At 43.9% G+C, this 17380-nt stretch overlaps 1 protein-coding gene and 1 long non-coding RNA gene across 2 annotated transcripts in view; both read right to left on the bottom strand.

The window, feature by feature from the left end:
* CHSY1 (chondroitin sulfate synthase 1) overlaps positions 1–17380 on the bottom strand; it is a 73074-nt gene that overhangs the window by 37990 nt on the left and 17704 nt on the right. The gene's annotated exons all lie outside the window — the stretch shown is intronic.
* LOC146432576 (uncharacterized) lies at positions 2122–4688 on the bottom strand. Its single transcript, XR_014854234.1, has 2 exons — positions 4224–4688; positions 2122–3219 (listed from the first exon to the last, which is right to left on the bottom strand). It is a non-coding gene; the product is annotated as an uncharacterized LOC146432576 (long non-coding RNA).

Genomic DNA, 17380 nt, shown 5'->3' with positions numbered 1-17380 from the left:
CACCCCACGATGTAATGGCAGCCTGATGTCCTTGACCAGCACATCCTGCATGAGATGTCTAAAATCCAAAACCCAAGCTGTGAACGTGCTGGTCTGCCCAGCACCACTCAGGGAACACCAGGAGGATGTCTATTCCACCAGATTTTGAAGGCTTTCTTGGGTAAAATAAAAGATTTCTCATTTTTTAATGGTTTTATTACACTTTTTAATTAATCGTTTTAATTAATGATAAGCAGCGTGTTAAAAGTCTTAAATCACTTTTAGCCAGCATTTAGCAAATTGTGTCATTATGTCATAAACTGCTATTGGGGGAATACAGCTTGGGAAAATTACTGAAACTTTTAAGTTTTGATAAACTAACTCTGATATGCTTCAATTAACAAAGCCTGGGAGAGGACATTTTACAGAAACCAGAAGATAAAGAAGATAATAACAAAGACTCAGTATATGTGTTAGAATATCCATACCAGACCAAAAAAGATACTAAAAAGACTAAAAATATTGCTTCTCTGGACAACCTCTACCAGGGCCTCCCCATCCTCACAGTAAAAAATTTATTTTGAAAATCTAACCAGCTCTGCCCTCCTTCAGCTTAAAGTCCCCTTGTCCCATCACTGCATGCCCTTGTCACAAGCCCCTCTCCAGCCTTCTTGCAGGCACTGAAAAGTACTTTCTTTAGGTACTGGAAGGTCTCTAAAAGGTGCCACCAATGTGGATCTTCATGGTTTGATTTATGCCAGGAGGGTTTCACATTGCAGACACTGAGGACGTGCTCGACAGGCAGGAATACAGATACTCCCAGAATTTGGGCACCCTACCCAAAAAAAGCAATGATGCTACCCAGGGATCTTCTCCAAGAGTGAGGCATGGCTGGACAGCTCGAGCAGCAGGAAAGCAGCAGCAGTGTGACAGCTGGCTCTGATTTCCCTGCTGAAGGAGCAGAGACCAGAGAGGGACAGGGAAGGAAACCCAGAGCTGTGCCCATCCCTGTCTCGCCCCACACCCTGCACTTCTCAGAAGGGTTTGATGTCCCTGCCAAGCTGCCAGCTGGGATTCCAAGCTGGGACCTGGAGAGGCTGGCTGGAGTTAGGCAGTGCTGGGCATTCAGCCTGTGCCACAACACCCAGCCTGAGCTCAGCCCAGCCCTGCAAGAGCTGCAGCACATGGAGCTCTGAGAACACCTCTGAGGCTCCTCTCTGCTGGGAGAGCCCTTCCAGCAGCTCTGGGATCCTGTGCCAGGTAAAGACAACCTGCAGGGAGACTCAACACTGCCAAATGGTTGGAAGACAAGCTTGAATTAAAGAGATTGAGGTATTTTAATCATCAGCTGCCTCCATCCCTCCCTTAAAAAATATGAACAAAAACCAAGACCAAATAGGAGGACTTACAGGCTGTACCTTAAATAAGAAAGGTCAATTTTGCATGTGACTTGCATTTTAATACTGTATTAAATTATATATATTTTTCGCTGCACCCCTTAGTAAAAAAAGCCTTAAATAGATGCCTGAGGCCTTTTGGGCTGTTATTAACAGCAGAGACAAGAGAGTTTGAAACACACACCCTGCAGGGATCTCTGTGCACGTATCCAATTACTCACATTTCTGTTTCCAGAGTCTCCTCCTGATAAGTGTCTGGAATAAACTGAAATTTCTCCAGCATGCAGAACTTCTGCGATGAATTTAAATGAGCAATTTCAGCATTTTATGAACAATCCCTTACAAAGAGGGAAACTAAAAGACAAGATTCATTGTCCAAAATAGGCTCTAGGTAAGTAAGGTTTTGTCATAAAATTCCTGTGTGACTTATGGGAAATGTCCATTCCATGGAATGGAACTTGGAAATGGAAACTGGACAGGTATAAGAAACTGCTTTCCCATGCATTTAATAAGCCAGATGACAGCCTGTTTAAGTGGTATTACAGATTGGGCAGAGCTGTGTCTAACCAAGAACAGTGTCCCTGCCCATGGGAGAGCAAGAGGTTTGGAGAACAGTCAGAAATGCCAGAGGGAAAAAACTTATTTTATTGTCAGGGAGGCAGAACCTGAACCATATGACAGAGTCAGGAAAGGGTGAAATAAAAATAATTTTAAAAAAATTAAAAGGAAAGGAAAAAAAGAAAAATAACTTGTCAAAAGATACTTTATTACCATGGAAGCTGAGCCAACTGTACAAGGAGGCTTTGCAGCAAGCAAACAGCTCTGCCAGACAGCTGTGAGAACTTCACACTCAACAGACAACCAACCTCGGCTCTAATCACCACCTCCAGTGCTACTCCAAGGAAGATTTGCTCAGAATCTGCAAGTTAAAGACAGTTCTGTTTATAATTTATAGTCCTGGGATGGCCAAAGGCATCATCTTACCCCAAAGGAGAAGCCATGAGGCTTGCTAACAATATGAAAAGACAAAAGCAGCCAAGAAAATACAAACAACAACAACAAATCCAACGAGAAAAGCAACCTCTCTGTGACCTCCAGGTTTAACAAGCCAAAACTGAGGTGACACAACAGGCAAGCACAGGCAGAGCAGAGAGCACAAGGCAAGAGGTGAGGTACAAACACATCCACCTGGAAGGAACACGCAGAGGAAATTGGGCTACAGACTGCCAAAAACCAGATGAAATCAAATCAAGGACATACAGATCCTTCCATCACACCTATCCTTTAATGTGGTGGGCTTGCAGACTGAATCTGTTAAGCACAGACCCTTTCAAAATTCAGAGTCCAGGTAGGGAATAAGTGATTTCCCTGAGCTTGACCCTACAGAGACACAGCACCAGGCTTTGCTGCCCCAAGCTCTGCATTTCAGCTGTGCCAAAAGCTAAGGACAGAGGAAAGACAGCAGCTGACATGGGTGAACATTCTGAGAGAGTTCTGTATGCTGATGCTTTGGCAATCCTGCCATTTTTAATCACCACTGTGGTGGAAGGTAATGTGTTTGCCCATTATGGCTTACAACTGGGAAATGTTTATGGAACGAGCAGCACGTTAACATGTCTTTATTTCCAGCAGTTAAACGAGGCTTCTGAGAGTCCTCCCTAATATTGTGGACATTTGTTTCATTGCATGAGGCTCTGTGCTCAGTTTAGGATTAAACTGTCATAGGGGGATTTACTTATTTAACTGAATACTTGCTTTCTGAGAGAGAAATTCCAGTTGTCTGCTTCTCAGCTCTATCTAGCCATCAATACAAGCCAATTTCAATTTCAGGTTTCCTGAATGCCTGGATTGAAAGAAAAAGAGGTGAAAATAAAAATCCAGTTTTTCATGGGGGGAAAAGGAAAAAAAAAAATCAGCCAAGACAGACAACAATAACAAAACCAACAAAATAATCAAGCAGCAGCAAAAAAACCACACATGGCTCTTCCTAAAGGTACTGAGAAGCCTCTTCTGCTCAGCCTTTATTACTTCCAGCTTCTTTAAACACACAAACTTGTCCAAGTCTGACATGCAGGAGGGACTCTTGCAGGCCTGTCTTTTGTCTGCTGTCCAAACTTGTTGGGTGCTCTGAGTGGCTGCAGAGTGGAAATGAAGCAGCAGCTCTTGTGGCACAGCCTTCTGCCCCAGGCAGATGAACACCCAGGAAGCACAGGAAGGCAAACTCCCTCTCAATGGAGTTAATCAGATCAACAATTATTTTTCATAGTGTCGTCATGTTCAAGCATAAACATGCTTATCTTTGTGCTCAAGATACAGCAAAGGCAAAGCCCTGCTGCAAAAATCCCTTTTTTCATGTCTGATTCTGTTGTGGGAGCCATAATCCCGAGTAGAAAAAAGGATTAAGGACAAGGAGTAACTCCATTCTGCCCTTAAAAACTCCAGCATTTTGAGAAGTGTACGGAATTGCAAATATTAGTAAAATTTAAGTGGGTTTTTTGCTATTTAAGTTTCCATAATTAACGTAATAAGACTAATTTTAAAAGCTGCAGGCAAAGGAAAAAGGAGAATATATTCAAGGTAATACTATAAAAATACCATGCTCCAACTAAAAAAAATCATTATTAACAACAAGTTTTTAGGAGACAAGTCCTAAGCTGTTCACTTTTCAAAATTGTTTCTCACCTAAAAAATCCTTTCATTTTCATATTCACTTCCACAACCTTAGTTTAACAGCTATGATGAGCTACGAAATCCTCCCCTTTTCACACAGGAGAAACAGAAGAAAAACCCACAACACAAACAGAATGAGCAGTGCAGTGCTGGAATGAACACCAACCTAACTTCTACCTCCAGCTTCAAAGGCAAGATGAGATGATTTGAATATCAGAGGTAAAAAGGACTCCACCAAGCCACACTCCTCACCTCCTGAGATAAGTGACATCCAAGTGCCTACAAAACTCATGGGAAGTTAATAAACTACTACAAGAGTGCCTTTGTCTCTGTCAAAAGCCTAATTAAAGCTGCTGGTTGAAAACTAAATACTGATACAGACTCATGCTCATGAAATCCCTTTTTGAACAAATGAGGAGTTCAGGGAGCCTGGGTGAAAGTGCCAGGCTGGAAATGCCCTACTCCCCTGGCCAGGCCAGGGCTGCAGGGGTATCTAGACTTTAATGAGCCACCATTTGAGGTTGGATTGGCTCAGCAGGTCAGGTCCATCCCCACTGTGGGATGAGTAGAAAGGCTGCTCAGGTTCAGGAGCAACCCAAGCCTCAGTGCTGAGGCCAGCTGGGATTTTCCAGGCAAACACATGGGTCAAAACCCAGGAATGTAGTTAGGCACAAATTAACCAGTCCAAAGCCCATCAACATAGTTAGGCACAAATTAACCATCCAAAACCCATCAATGCAGTTAGGCACAGATTAACCAGTCCAAAACCTATCCCTGTAGTTAGGCACAGATTAACCTGTCAAACCCATCCATGCAGTCATTAACCAGTCCAAAACCCATCAATGCAGTTAGGCACAAATTAACCAGCCATGTGACTCTCTATTCAAAGCATGGAAAGTTCTCCTTCGGGAGGGAGGAGAAACACAAATCTGACAAAAATTCTGAGAGCCAGAAACCCTGATCTGTCACTATTATTGATCACCAGAAGAACAATCAACTCCACAACTGTTCTTAAACCTTTAGACATCAGTAGAAAAAGCAGATGTGTCTTTCCACCTTTCCCACCTGCACACGCCTAGCCCCAGGCCAAACCTCTTTAAGAAAGGATATTAACTCAAATATAAAAAGCTCTTGGCTTCATTGTTAGGTGTTCCCTTTCTGCTGCAGTGCCCTTTGGAGTGCTGTAAAGGACAAAGCAGAATTAAAGAGAGGGAAGAGGAGAGAAACAAGACGAGGCATTCTCATTAAAAGCAACCCAGCCCCATGTATAAATTGAAAGTTCAGCTGACAAAAATATTTAACATCTCACTCTGGCCTGGGAAGTTTTCCACTGAACAGTTCACGTTTCCAGGACATGGAGGAGGAGGAGGAGGAGGAGGAAGGCACAAGATCCATTGGTGAAAACCAGGAGACAGCACCTGCTCACAGGACTGAGCACTGGCTTTGGGCAATCATCCCAACACTGCTTGAGAAACCTGCCAAAGCCTGGTGGCCAGGTAAGAACTGAAGCCACTGAGATGCCATTTCTGAGGATTTCCTAAGACAGGAGGGTCCCTTTGGTCAGTTGTCTCCAAGTAATGTTTTCTCTCAAACCAAACAGAAAATCACCAGCATCTCAGAAACTCCTGCATAAGCTTAAGGTTGACATTACTGAAATACACACAGTCAGATGCCCATTTCTTTTCCTGATACCAGAAATAATCCTGTGTCATGAAGCTTCATTAATCATTACCATCAAGTACAAAGCAACAACCTTTATTAAAGTGCTTTCACATACAGCAGGAAGGGCAATACTTGAACCTGCATTAGGAAAGGGAGAGGAAACACTACAGATATTACCCTCTCCTGCCAGCAATTAAAGAGGCTCTTCATGGAAAAGCTGCTCTTTACAATGTTTGTCCTACTTAGCATTAGCTCTCAATTAGTAAGAGGCAATGCTCCAGAGGATGGTAGGAATCCAAAGAAAAATATTAACAGGTAGAGAGGAGAGGCTGAAGGCTGTTAAACGAGCTCACAAGACCCTCTGGGTGGCAATAAGAGGAGGAAAACAGGTTGAAGTAAACTGAATGCTGCTTCTCAGAGCAAAGCACAGTGGTGAAGCAGTGCAAATCCACTACAGCAAAAAATAAAATGGTCCACAAGGCATCTGGTTGCAGGGAAAGACTGAAAAGCACCAGAAATTAAGTCTGTGGAGAAGATGACCCAAATAAACTAACTAAATACACATCAGACTGTGCACAGGAAAGAGTAATGCCATTGGTTTGAAAGGAGCCAAGGTACAATCCAAGAAAATATTACAAAGATTTGTAAAATAACCTGAATGTGAAGGGACCAGTTAACAGTGTAACTAAGGTATTCTTCTCTGACTCCAAGGCGAGGCACTGTTTGGCTACACCTTAAAGGGAAAAACCAGAACTCCCAAGGGATTAATGAAATGTCACTGAAAAATGGCTGAGAAATGTCTAGAACACAACCACAGGATGAGCAAGGAGGAAGTCCTGGATTCTCCCTAGGGATTTCAAGGGAGGGGAAAAGTAAAGTTTAGAGATGTCATCTCAAGTACAATCACTCTTTTCTATTATACAAACACCCTTCCCCATTCCACTTAGGAGATTTCAGGTTTACTGCCTATTTTCCTGCTCCTTTTCCCATGTGTAGGTTGAAGCCTTTACCAGCTGCCCAACACTTCACCAGCCCTTCAGCACGAGGGTATGTCAGAAATCTGTGCATCATTAATGCATATTTACAACTCTGGCATTTTAGATCTCAATTTCTGTGCCAATGTGCATGACACACTGTTCATTTTTTCACCTAAGTACCAAATCATCCAGTTGTGCAGAACAACTGCCTAAACCACAGCTGTGCTTTCATCTACCTTATAACCTCTGATAAACCTAACCAAACAGAAATGCTCAAAACTAATCAGATTTATATTTGCTCAGCTCAACTACTACATAAATCATGGGAAAATGATCAACAGACTGCAGTTCTCAGACTGTTAACATTTACTCAAAAACAAAAGCAAAAATAATTAACATTCAGTAGAAGGTTTTTGACTGGCACCAGTTTAACCAGTGAAAAAGGATTTTCGAAGCGTAGGTCCAATGCTGATACCATTTGGGGTTGCTTGTTTTTCAGAAAATACTTCCTGCACTATGGAAATCAAATTCTTGAGTCATCATTTGCATGTCTGAATCAACGCATGGCAAGCAATGCAGAAAACCTCAATGTCTTTATCTAGGGGTTGTCAGAAAGTGTTTATTCAAGATACAGGCATCTTGGAGAACTTAGTATTTTATGTGCATTTTACAAGAAATGTCACTTTTAAATGATGGAATAACTTCAGTGGTTTTATCTATGTAGGAAGATTTTTCACATCTGTAATTTCTCATTTCTTTCCTCCACGTAATTTAATTTTCAAACATCAAATCTAATATCCTAATACTGCCACAACAGTGCTAATCCCTCCCTCTGCCAATAAAGACAGCAGGCAAAACAGATAACAACCCTTAATGAAACTGCTTCTCCTACCTCTCCAAACACAAATTTTCTCCCTAAATTCTCATTTTTTTCACCAAGACACAGTATGTGCAAGGCCCTGTTGTTATTTCCTACCAACAGGAGATCTGACATGGTTAACAAAAATCAGACATTTTACAGCTTGACACCCCACCCCCAGTATTTATAAAGGATTTTGTGCATTTCAAAGGGAGATTCCCATCTCAATAATGGAAGAGTCATTACTGGAGCCTAGTCCTGCAAAAGTCCAAGACACTAAGCTTTCATGTCATGCCAATCTTATGCACAGAACAGCTATTTTGGGTAATTACAGAAGTTGTAATAATGCCTTTGGCGTCCCATGAAGTCAAGCTCACTCAAGACCTGTACTCTTGCAGGCAGAAACTTTTTCAACAGGGATTCAATTTGTTTTAATAAAACACTGAAAAAAACCCCTATCCTTAAGACCTCAGCATTTTATTGCAGTACTTGTATGTAACCACATACAAGATTTCTAATCTTCAGCTGATGTACATCAGCATAACCTTGCTGATCAAGTTACACCCTTTGACATCAGAGGAAAATTCAACCTTATGCCAGGTCTTATTCAGCAGCACCTCCTGCAACTCACGTGTGTTTCCCTTTCAGTATAAATGTATTTTTCACAAAATAATCTCAAATGTCATTGGGTACAACGTTTGCTGTTTTGAACTGAGCATTTTACTGGAGCAGGATTAATTTCCAATTGTTTATACATTAAAAACAGTTCAATCCAAACCGACTGGGAGTGTCTGTGGGAAGTTCAAGAGAAACATTTGTCAGCATGAGGCTGTTAGAGACCTCTTTTGCTGCAGGACAGGTGAAGGATGAAGTCCTTGGTACATCCCATGAGCACATGGATCTGAGCTTTTCCTGCCTCCTTGGGAAGGGAACAGTCTGTTCTTCAAGCAGGCAAAAAGCAGTGAAAGCCAGCAAGAAATTAAAAAAAAAATTAAAAAGTAAGATAAAATACTGAAAGCTTGTTAGCTCCCATGCACCTCAGTTTTCTCTGACGTCTTTGGTGAAGCCTTCACCTTTCCAAGTCCCTTCTGTTAACCAGGAGTGATTAATTCCCCTTCAGTTTTCCAAGCCTGCTTCTGCTTAGAAGCCAATTTAGCAATTAAATTAATCGTCAAATATTTCTTGCCAGAGAATAAAAAAGAAGTTTCACTCGCCTGGGCAAAACGCAATTCCCAAAGGATTTGAGAATTTAATGAGCAGAATAGTTAGGAAAAAATGTAAAAACTGGCAAATTAGACAGCAAAGAAAGAGACAGGAAGTGACAGATTTAAGAAAATACCTCTAAAGTAGAGGAAATGAGTTGTCCTTTAAGGAGAAATCATACATATAAAGCACATAAAACAGAGTATTCTTTGTAGACTCGACTGAAGAAGGGAAAGGGGAAAAAAAGAGATAAAAAAAAGACACATCCTGAATAGCATTAAAAGCAAGGCAGCTTCAGTGGTCAGCCTCTTCTGATCAAGATGGAAATTTGCCTAATTTTAAAAGCAGTGGCCAAAGCCTATCTCTAAAGGCAAAACTGTGAAAAACAGAGAAAAAAGGTAATTAAATACATGGAGAGCAGTGACTTGTGGCAGCAAGTGGACACACAGCTGCTCACAGGAAGCAAAGGGTCTGCTCCATGCACATGAAGTCCTAAGGGTGATGGTCTTGAACAGATAAAATAATTTTTTTTAAAAAAACAAAATGCATCTCTCCTGGAGAGATGTCCTGAGAAGAGGCTTGTGTTGAGTGTCTGCCCAGGGGAAGTTCTGCCCAACTGAGAGGCTTCTGCAGTGAGTTACAAATGGTACCTCTGTGGTACCCAAAGGTGTTGGATGCACCTCTGGGGAGCACAGAAAGATGCATCACCTTTATCACAGGCAGTTCCCAAACTCACAGCAGCAAGAACTGCCCAGCTGAACCCACTGAAGCCCTGGATACCCCACAGCAGGTCAGGGAGGGGACTGGCAGCAATCTCAGGAAGGTGTTAAGGGCTTTGTTGAGTGACATTGACATTTTTAAAAGGGAACTCCAGCCTCGCTTATGTGAAGTTAAGTCTTTGTCAAACATCCATTTTTTAAAGCTGGATTGGTATATTGCAGGAAATGTCACACATAAAAGAGCTTTATGTGAGTGCAAACATCTTTCAGGGCAAATTTAACCTCTGAGATTGTGTGTTCATCCCTACAAAAGATCATTCATTGTCCAGACATGCTCAGTTAAATTTTGCTGGGGAGGAGAGGGAATACAAGAAAAAAAATATCCTCACTGTATTTTACAACTACAAAAGGCACTACTAAGACATTTCTGTATAATATTCTCTTTCATTATAACATTATCTCATTAAATATAAACTTACCTGGACTTGATTCTTTGTTTTTTGAATGATTTGTCTTTCATGAGGTAGAGAAATGAGACTCATTAACAAATGTGAAAGCCTTCTGCCAGGAGGATTTCCCCTGAAAGGGCTTTAACAGCAATTTTAGCAGTGAACTGCTCCAAGCAAGCTCTCTGCCTGGTTTTCTGTGGCCATAAAGGCAGCAGCAGTTCCACTGAGCAACAAGCCTGCTACTGTAATACATCACTCATCACAGCCTAACTGGCATGATAAAGTGTTTGCTCGTGAGGGGATTGTGTGGCCAGTCCAAACAAAGACCACTTCATCTTGCATTTCCTAGAAATCTTTTTTTTTTTTTCCAGAAGAAAAAAGCTCACATCCTGAGCTGTGCCTATGAAGAATGCTGGGAAGCCTGAGCCACTCCCCAGCCCTCGCCTCTGCCTGCACACCCTGTCAAATAACTGCTCTGTTGCAGATCCCTGATGCATTTCATTCAGTTTGAAATGAAATAATATCATAATCACTTGGGGTTTTATCACTGTTACCTGGAGACATTGCCAGCAGCTCGCTGAGTGGATGAGATTTGCAGCAAACCTAAAGCAATCAAGCCAGCAAGGTCATCTTCATTGCAGAGTGAGAAATAAAGCCTGCATGAGCCTCACATGGTGTTTCACTCCTCTCCCTCCTCATTTCCCTGCTCCTTCCAACAGCTCCAGCTCCTGAAAGCTCATGGGGAGATGTGGAACTGCTGGGAGAGCATCTCCCCATCACTGACTGTGAGCAGAGGTGCACATATACAGATATATTTAGATATATTTACATGTGCAAATCCCTGTTTGTTCCAGCATTTCCCCACAAACAGGAGACAGAGAAACCAACAGAATGATCTATCATCTCTCCAAACTATTATCCTGTTAAATTTGCTGTGGTTTGGGCAAGGAGGGATTTACCCAGCAGCAGCTCTGGTTTGAAGTGTACAATCCAGAGCTGAGAGTGCCCCAGCACTCTCTGAATGCCCTTGTGGTTTAATTCCCCTTCAGATCCTATGAATTTCCTATTTCCACTGACACTACATGGCTATGAGCTTCCCTGGCTACCCTGGCATGGAAAGCAGAGCTCTCAGCCTTGACTTCAGCAGAAGTGCTGGGGCAGGAGGGAAGGTGTGTTTGGCCACCTGATTTGGATCCTTGCTGCTGCCCTTTCAGGAGGCTGGAGCTACATTTCCAGCAGCTACACCCAGGAGATTTTCCACCCCAGCCTGGTTAACCTGCACATCTGAGCCCCCACTCCCAAAGTCCAGAGGACACCTGCCTAAAGCTGCCATGAGATGGAAGCTGCTGGCCTTCCCAATGCCACATGCCTGGTTCAAACATCATCTCATGTCCAAGAGCCACAGGACAGCTCATCCCCAGCCTCTGAGAGACTGCTGGCCCCTTGGCTTGCCCCCTTTGGTGGCCAGTGAGCTCTTGATGCCATGGGAGAACCAATGTGGCCACTCCACGTTGCAGGTGACAAGGAAAACAGGGCAGATGGAAGCTGGCAAAGCAGCCAGGAAGCTCTCCCAAAGCACAGACAATAAATTCTCCCTTTCCCAAGCTGTTAGTGCAAATTGAATTTGCTTCAGGTTAAAACACCACTCAGAATATGTGGTTCTGCTCTTGCTCACTTAGTGCTCCCCACGTTGTCCTGCCACTCACTGCTCCTCTTTTAAATCTCAAATCTTGGCACATGAGTGTTCCTTGGCCAGGGCTGGAGCACAGAGTCCTCCACACTCCCTGCACAGCTCCCAGACTCCCAGCAGGGACACAGCAGCCCTTATGGGATTACAGACTCCACGCTGCAGAGGATCAAACGTGCAAGGAACTCTCTCCACGCTTCAGCCCGTCACCTTCAGCCCAGGACCACTCTCAGGGAATGAAAAACAGCCCAAATTGGATCATCCACATAACCACAGCAGCACAGGCCAGCAGGGATAGTGCCCCAGCAGGACACAGTGCCAGCAGCCTCCCTGGCAGGACACGCTCAAATCCACCGGGCAACTGGATCTGGGGAGAATGGACAATCCCAAGGCTTGTTTGAAACGTTATAGAAGACACAGGTTGAATATTAATCAGAAAGAAAAAAGTACTGATCATCACCATATCAATGGGCTCCGTTTAGCTTTCAGGGCTCATTATTGTCTGATGTGAGGTGCAGGACTGAGTCTGGGCAGATATTTCCAAGCTGCAAAGTTATAGCTATGGTTTTATCCCCAAAGCCTCTAGAAAGGACTGCAGCAGCTCTACCAAACACTTGAAGATTTAAAAATAAATTTACAAAAAAAAAACCGAAACAGCCCTGCAATAGCATCATCCAAGTGACAATGCTCAGGAACAGGGTCTGGAATATTTTACAGTGATTCTGCTCCATTCCAGCACACACATTTACTTTAGCTGACCACAGAGTGCATGAGCATGCAGCTACATGAAAAGGGGTGCTTTTCAGTGTGTGGCAACCGGGGGAGTCTAACCAGAATATTAAGAGACAGCCATATTTTACTATTATTTACCATCGAGGCACCACAAGAACCACTGCAGCTCCTTTCTTCTGAATATAATCATCATATTGATAAAACTGGCAGCATTCCCAAACTGGACACGGCTTTTTTGTCCCACCACACAAAGAGAGGCAGACACAAAGACAACCAGTGACGTTATATTGGCCACCAAAGAAAACAAAATCCAAGCCACTGTTCTTCACTGCACGCTCTCTGCTTGGACAGGAAGAAAACATACTCTAAGAAGTCACTTTCAGACCTCGTTTTTGGGTAAAGAGTTGACTGTTTTGCATGGCAACTAGGCATGAAATCACAGCAGCTACAATGCAGGCAGCTCAGTGTTTTTCCTGTGTTGGCCATCAGTCAGGTGCAGGAGTGCTCCCACTCAGATTTAACTCGGATGCCACACCAGAACACATCCCATCAGCAGCACGCTTGTCACTTCCACCCAGGATGGTTTTGCTGGCATGTGAAAGCAGCTGAGGCTCAGAGCATGTTGCTGTCTTGGCAGGTATTCCACCTTGCCTAGGGGAGACAGGCATAGGGGAGATGTACATCTAGGAAAAATAAGATTATTGTAGCCCATCAGATATGATTTCCGGCTTTAAGGATTAGAGCTGTGTCCCAGCGAGAGCCAGGGAAAACAGCAGGTTGTTCTTTAGTTTGCACCTTGTAACCTTTTAGTGTTTACCTGCATTTATTTTAGACTAATTTCCTTTCTGAAGGCCTGTCTCAGTCCTTCTCTGCCCACCCCTCCCACACACCCAGCCTCCCTACTCTCAGAGAAACTGCAGCGAAGGTTAAACACATTTAAGGTTCACATCATCCTGACACTCCTTAAGGAACCAGTTCCTTCAGCAGCTGCAGGTGACTGCTTTTCCTCCACCCTCAGCACTTCCCACATCAAATTCTGTCCCTCAGTAGGTCCTCTGCAAAGGTGAGCACATATAAAACAGCTCCCTGATTTACCCAGACATGAAACTGCTTCACTTAGAGCAGCAGCTGCAAACAGAGCAACATGTGCTCCGTAAGCACTCAGCAGAGGTTGCACAAGAACACTTACTTTAGCCTGCCTGGTATTGCAAATGCCTAAGGAATCTGGTTCCCTCGTATCTCTGCTCACGGGACCTCTGTTTAGAATATTTGAAATTACTGGGACTCCAGCACATTAATAAGACCCCCCTAGGTTTAACTCTGGCTCTCTTGCCTTCACCACCTTTCACCTCCAAGAGGTTTTTTCCCATTGCTCCACTTTGCTCCCTGGTGCAAGTGAAGAGTCTCATCTGCACCCTCTGCAAGCTGGGTTCTCTCAGTTTTATTAATAAATCATCTGCAGTGATTGCCCTGGGGCACAGCTCAGAAGGGCTGATGGAGAACTGCAGGTTTGTCTGCAGGGCTCTTCACTCCCAGCTCAATTCATTCCTTCTTCAATGCCCTCTGGGAACTGGAGCACACCATGCTGATTATGTTTGCAATTCCTGCCTGTGACTTTTCTGCCCCTAAACAGGTGGGGATGGGATATTTCCTAAGCCCTCTCTAGGAAAAGGCCAATTCCAGCAGAAAATTCAGCTCTCCCTCTCCCTCCTGGAAACAAGTCTGCTCCTGCCTCACCTCACTTCAGCCCTGACGGTGGAATTTTAATTGCAGTGACTGGTGAAAGAGGGGAGGGAAGGTGTGGTTTGGCTGCAGGACACAGAGTCAGGACCTCTTACACTCTACACCTTGCCCTGACTGTACCTCCTCCTGTGCCCTGGGGATAACCCCGTGCCATGCAGGGAGAGCTGTTGTTCCACAGGGTGGAAGGAGCATGGGAAAGGTTTGAAAAGCCCTTTGATGGTAAAGCACAAAATTCTAGACCCGGGGTAACAGTTCCCTCAATGTGCTGGGAAATCAGGTTCCTCCAAGTTTCCCCACGAGCAAGGTCAAAACCACACTTCAGGCTGGCTTGAGAATGACAGCCAGTCTAAAATTAAGCTGAAAAGTAACTTCTCACCCTCTTGTGAAAGAGGCCACAAAAAGCCTAAATGCATCTTCAAAGCCAAAACAGATCTTGAAGAAGAAACAGTCCCCAGAGAAGGGAGCAAGCACAGGCAGCATGTTCCAGGGCAGAGCTGGTGTCAACACCAAGGCTGGGCAGGGCAGAGCTGCTGCTCTCAAGGGACAGGGACTGAGGGGTGGAAGGTGCCATGGACCCACCCCAGTCACCTTTTGCCACACTCAGCTCCCAGATCTATTTATCCACTCTAATGGAGCAGAAGGGAAGATTAACGTCAGAGTGAAAGAGCTTAACGTGAAACAGCACATCCCTCTCGTGCTCTTCCTCTGTCCCATGAGGATATCTCATGGTAATTTGATGGAAAGTTGTTTTTTCCACCCAAGCTCTACTTTGAGTCAAGAAGCCAGCGGTGACAGCATCAGAAAGCTATTTGGGAATGGAACTGAAGAGCTGTCAGATAGCTTTGTGGGGTTAAAAAAACCAACTTAGGAAACCAAATACAGGAGACAGGAGATGGCAAACCTCAAGATGTCTGGAGACAAACTCAGAGATTCCCAAATGACCAGGACTTTGTCAGTTTACAGAGCTCCTCACACTCCCTCCCCTACATTTCAGAAGATGAGTGTGCATTTCTGGGAAGGACTGGTTTCAGCAAAGTGTCTGTGGAACAAGCATGAGGACACGTGCAGGAGAAAAAAATATCAGTGGAGGAGGGGAAAAGTTAGGGAAATTAATCCAAAGGCTGCAATAAAGTTCAAAAATTTGACTAAGTCAGGGATTTTTTCCAGTTAAGTGCCTGGTGAAGGACTGGGGTGCCTCTGTTATGGTGCACACAATGTCTTTCAAGCCAGGTCTGTCTCCAGAGCAGAAATTCAACACACTTCTCCCCAGAGAAAGTTCTATTGTCCTACAGCCGCTGCCAAATTCAAATGTTTAATCCGAAGTGTGAAACAGAAGGATTCCAGTCTGCTTTTAAAGAGAAAATCTCCAGGCTAGCTCTCCATGCCATAACTAACACCAGCTTTGTTCAGGGCAGGACACAGCCCAGCTCCCTGTCCTCAAAAGGAAAGGGAGGCAACATATAAACAACATATCACTGTACATCACAGCCTGGGAGCTGCATACCTCAAACAACAACCAGTGCTAACAGTCTGAGGCACCTCGACAGATGTATGGCCAAGCAGCTATAAAAGAGCCTTTGTGCTGGCTGAACAGAAACAAGGCATTTTCTGTCCAGGAGACAGGCTGGCCACCTCGCAGGATAAACGGGGTTACACATTTCACACCTCCCCAGCAGCCCAGGGCAGATGGCACAAGGCAGAGCCGTGGGATGGAGCAGTGACCCACGCCAGGGATCACTCTGCAGCCACAGGGAAGATGACTTTGCCCTCACCTTCCATCCTCCTCTTGCAGCTCCAGTGGTAAAACCTGGTTTAAAGCAGAGATTTGGAACAGTCCATGCAAAGATCATCACAACTGCTCGTGATCCAGCATCCAGAGCCCCAGACAAAGGCTATCCATCCTCATGCTTAAGCACCCAGCTGCTATTTTATATATTTCGAAACACACTTTTCATCTTCACCCTAGTTTCCAGCTCTGAAATTAGGCTAATTCTTCAAGGCCAGGGTGTTATTTTTGGCCTAGGGAAGATAAGGAACCATGTGGATGGTTTTTCCTCAGTACAAGCACAACACAGCAGCAGCAAACTTCAGGATTCAGCCAAACACATTATTCCACAGGATCAGAAGCGACTTCCAGTTGGGCTCAGTAAAACACAGCAAGCAAAAGTGCAACTGCAAGAGGCTCTCACAGTGACTGTAGTGCATGGTTCCACTCCAGGGAGGCAGAGAAGGGGGGGGAAAAAAAGCAGTATTTGAAAAAGTCAAAGAAAAATTTCTCTGTCCAAAACCTGGAAAAGGCTCAGTTAGCAAACATTCCCAGGGAAACAAAAGCCCTGCTGCTTTATGAAGATTAAAACTGCTATTGTCTCACAGTTGTTGGCTGTTTGCATTTTTTTATATAAAGTTCCCCTTGGCCAAAGACATTAGGAAGTGTCTTCAAGAAGAAAAGGATATAAAAACAAGTATGCCAGTTAACAAATCTTTGATAAGGTTAAACAAACAAGGTAAGGTAAGGTGAGGGTAAGGTTTCTTGACAAATCATCTGTGATAAGGTTAAGCAAATTTTTCTTTTGTCAGGACAGGAAAGATACACATGCAAGGGCACAATATTTTTGCTGACCTGGACAATGAATGTGAGAGGTGTATGTTCTGAGTCACTCATGTTAGACAAGACTTTTTTTCAAGCATCTGGTCTGAAGACTGTAGGAAACCATTAAAAAAAATTGGGTCAGGCATTTAACTCACTCTGCACCCCTACACTGAGGGGAAGTATAGAAAAAAGTTTTATAAAAAACTCAGACCTTAGATACAGACAGTTCCCCATTGAATATCTATGCAGAATTACACATAATGTTAATTCTCAACAACCCATCTGGTAAAACTTTGTCCTTTTGAGGACAAAGAGCATTGCCCTTATGCAGAGATGCTGAGGACTGAACTCTGCTGTCCCCTGGGCAAGTGTTTTCTCTCTCTGTAAGACAGTAACCCACAATAAAAAGTATGGTTACAAAGGATTAAGGCAGCTCAGTTAATGCAAACTACCACTCTCTCCTGCATTCCTCACTAATACAGTGGTGACATAACCAGCCAAAACATGTAGCTTTAATTCAAATAAGGTTTAAAGAAGTTACTGCCAAGTAATTACACCCATTGAAGGCTCATGAGCAGAGGAACCTTCATTAACACCCTGCTGCTGCTCTCGGAGCTCTTTTCCAACCAGCTGCACCAATCTGAAGTGGCAACCATGAACAAGAGAGGCACCAAGTTTGCATGAGCAGACTTGTGCCTGCCTTTCAGGGGACA

The sequence above is a fragment of the Lichenostomus cassidix genome, chromosome 10, assembly GCF_008360975.1.
Source record: "Lichenostomus cassidix isolate B80296 chromosome 10, HeHo_3.0, whole genome shotgun sequence".
In the NCBI taxonomy this organism is placed as follows: domain Eukaryota; kingdom Metazoa; phylum Chordata; class Aves; order Passeriformes; family Meliphagidae; genus Lichenostomus; species Lichenostomus cassidix.
Note: the sequence above shows the minus strand (reverse complement) of the source record. Positions and strands in the feature narration are given on the sequence as shown.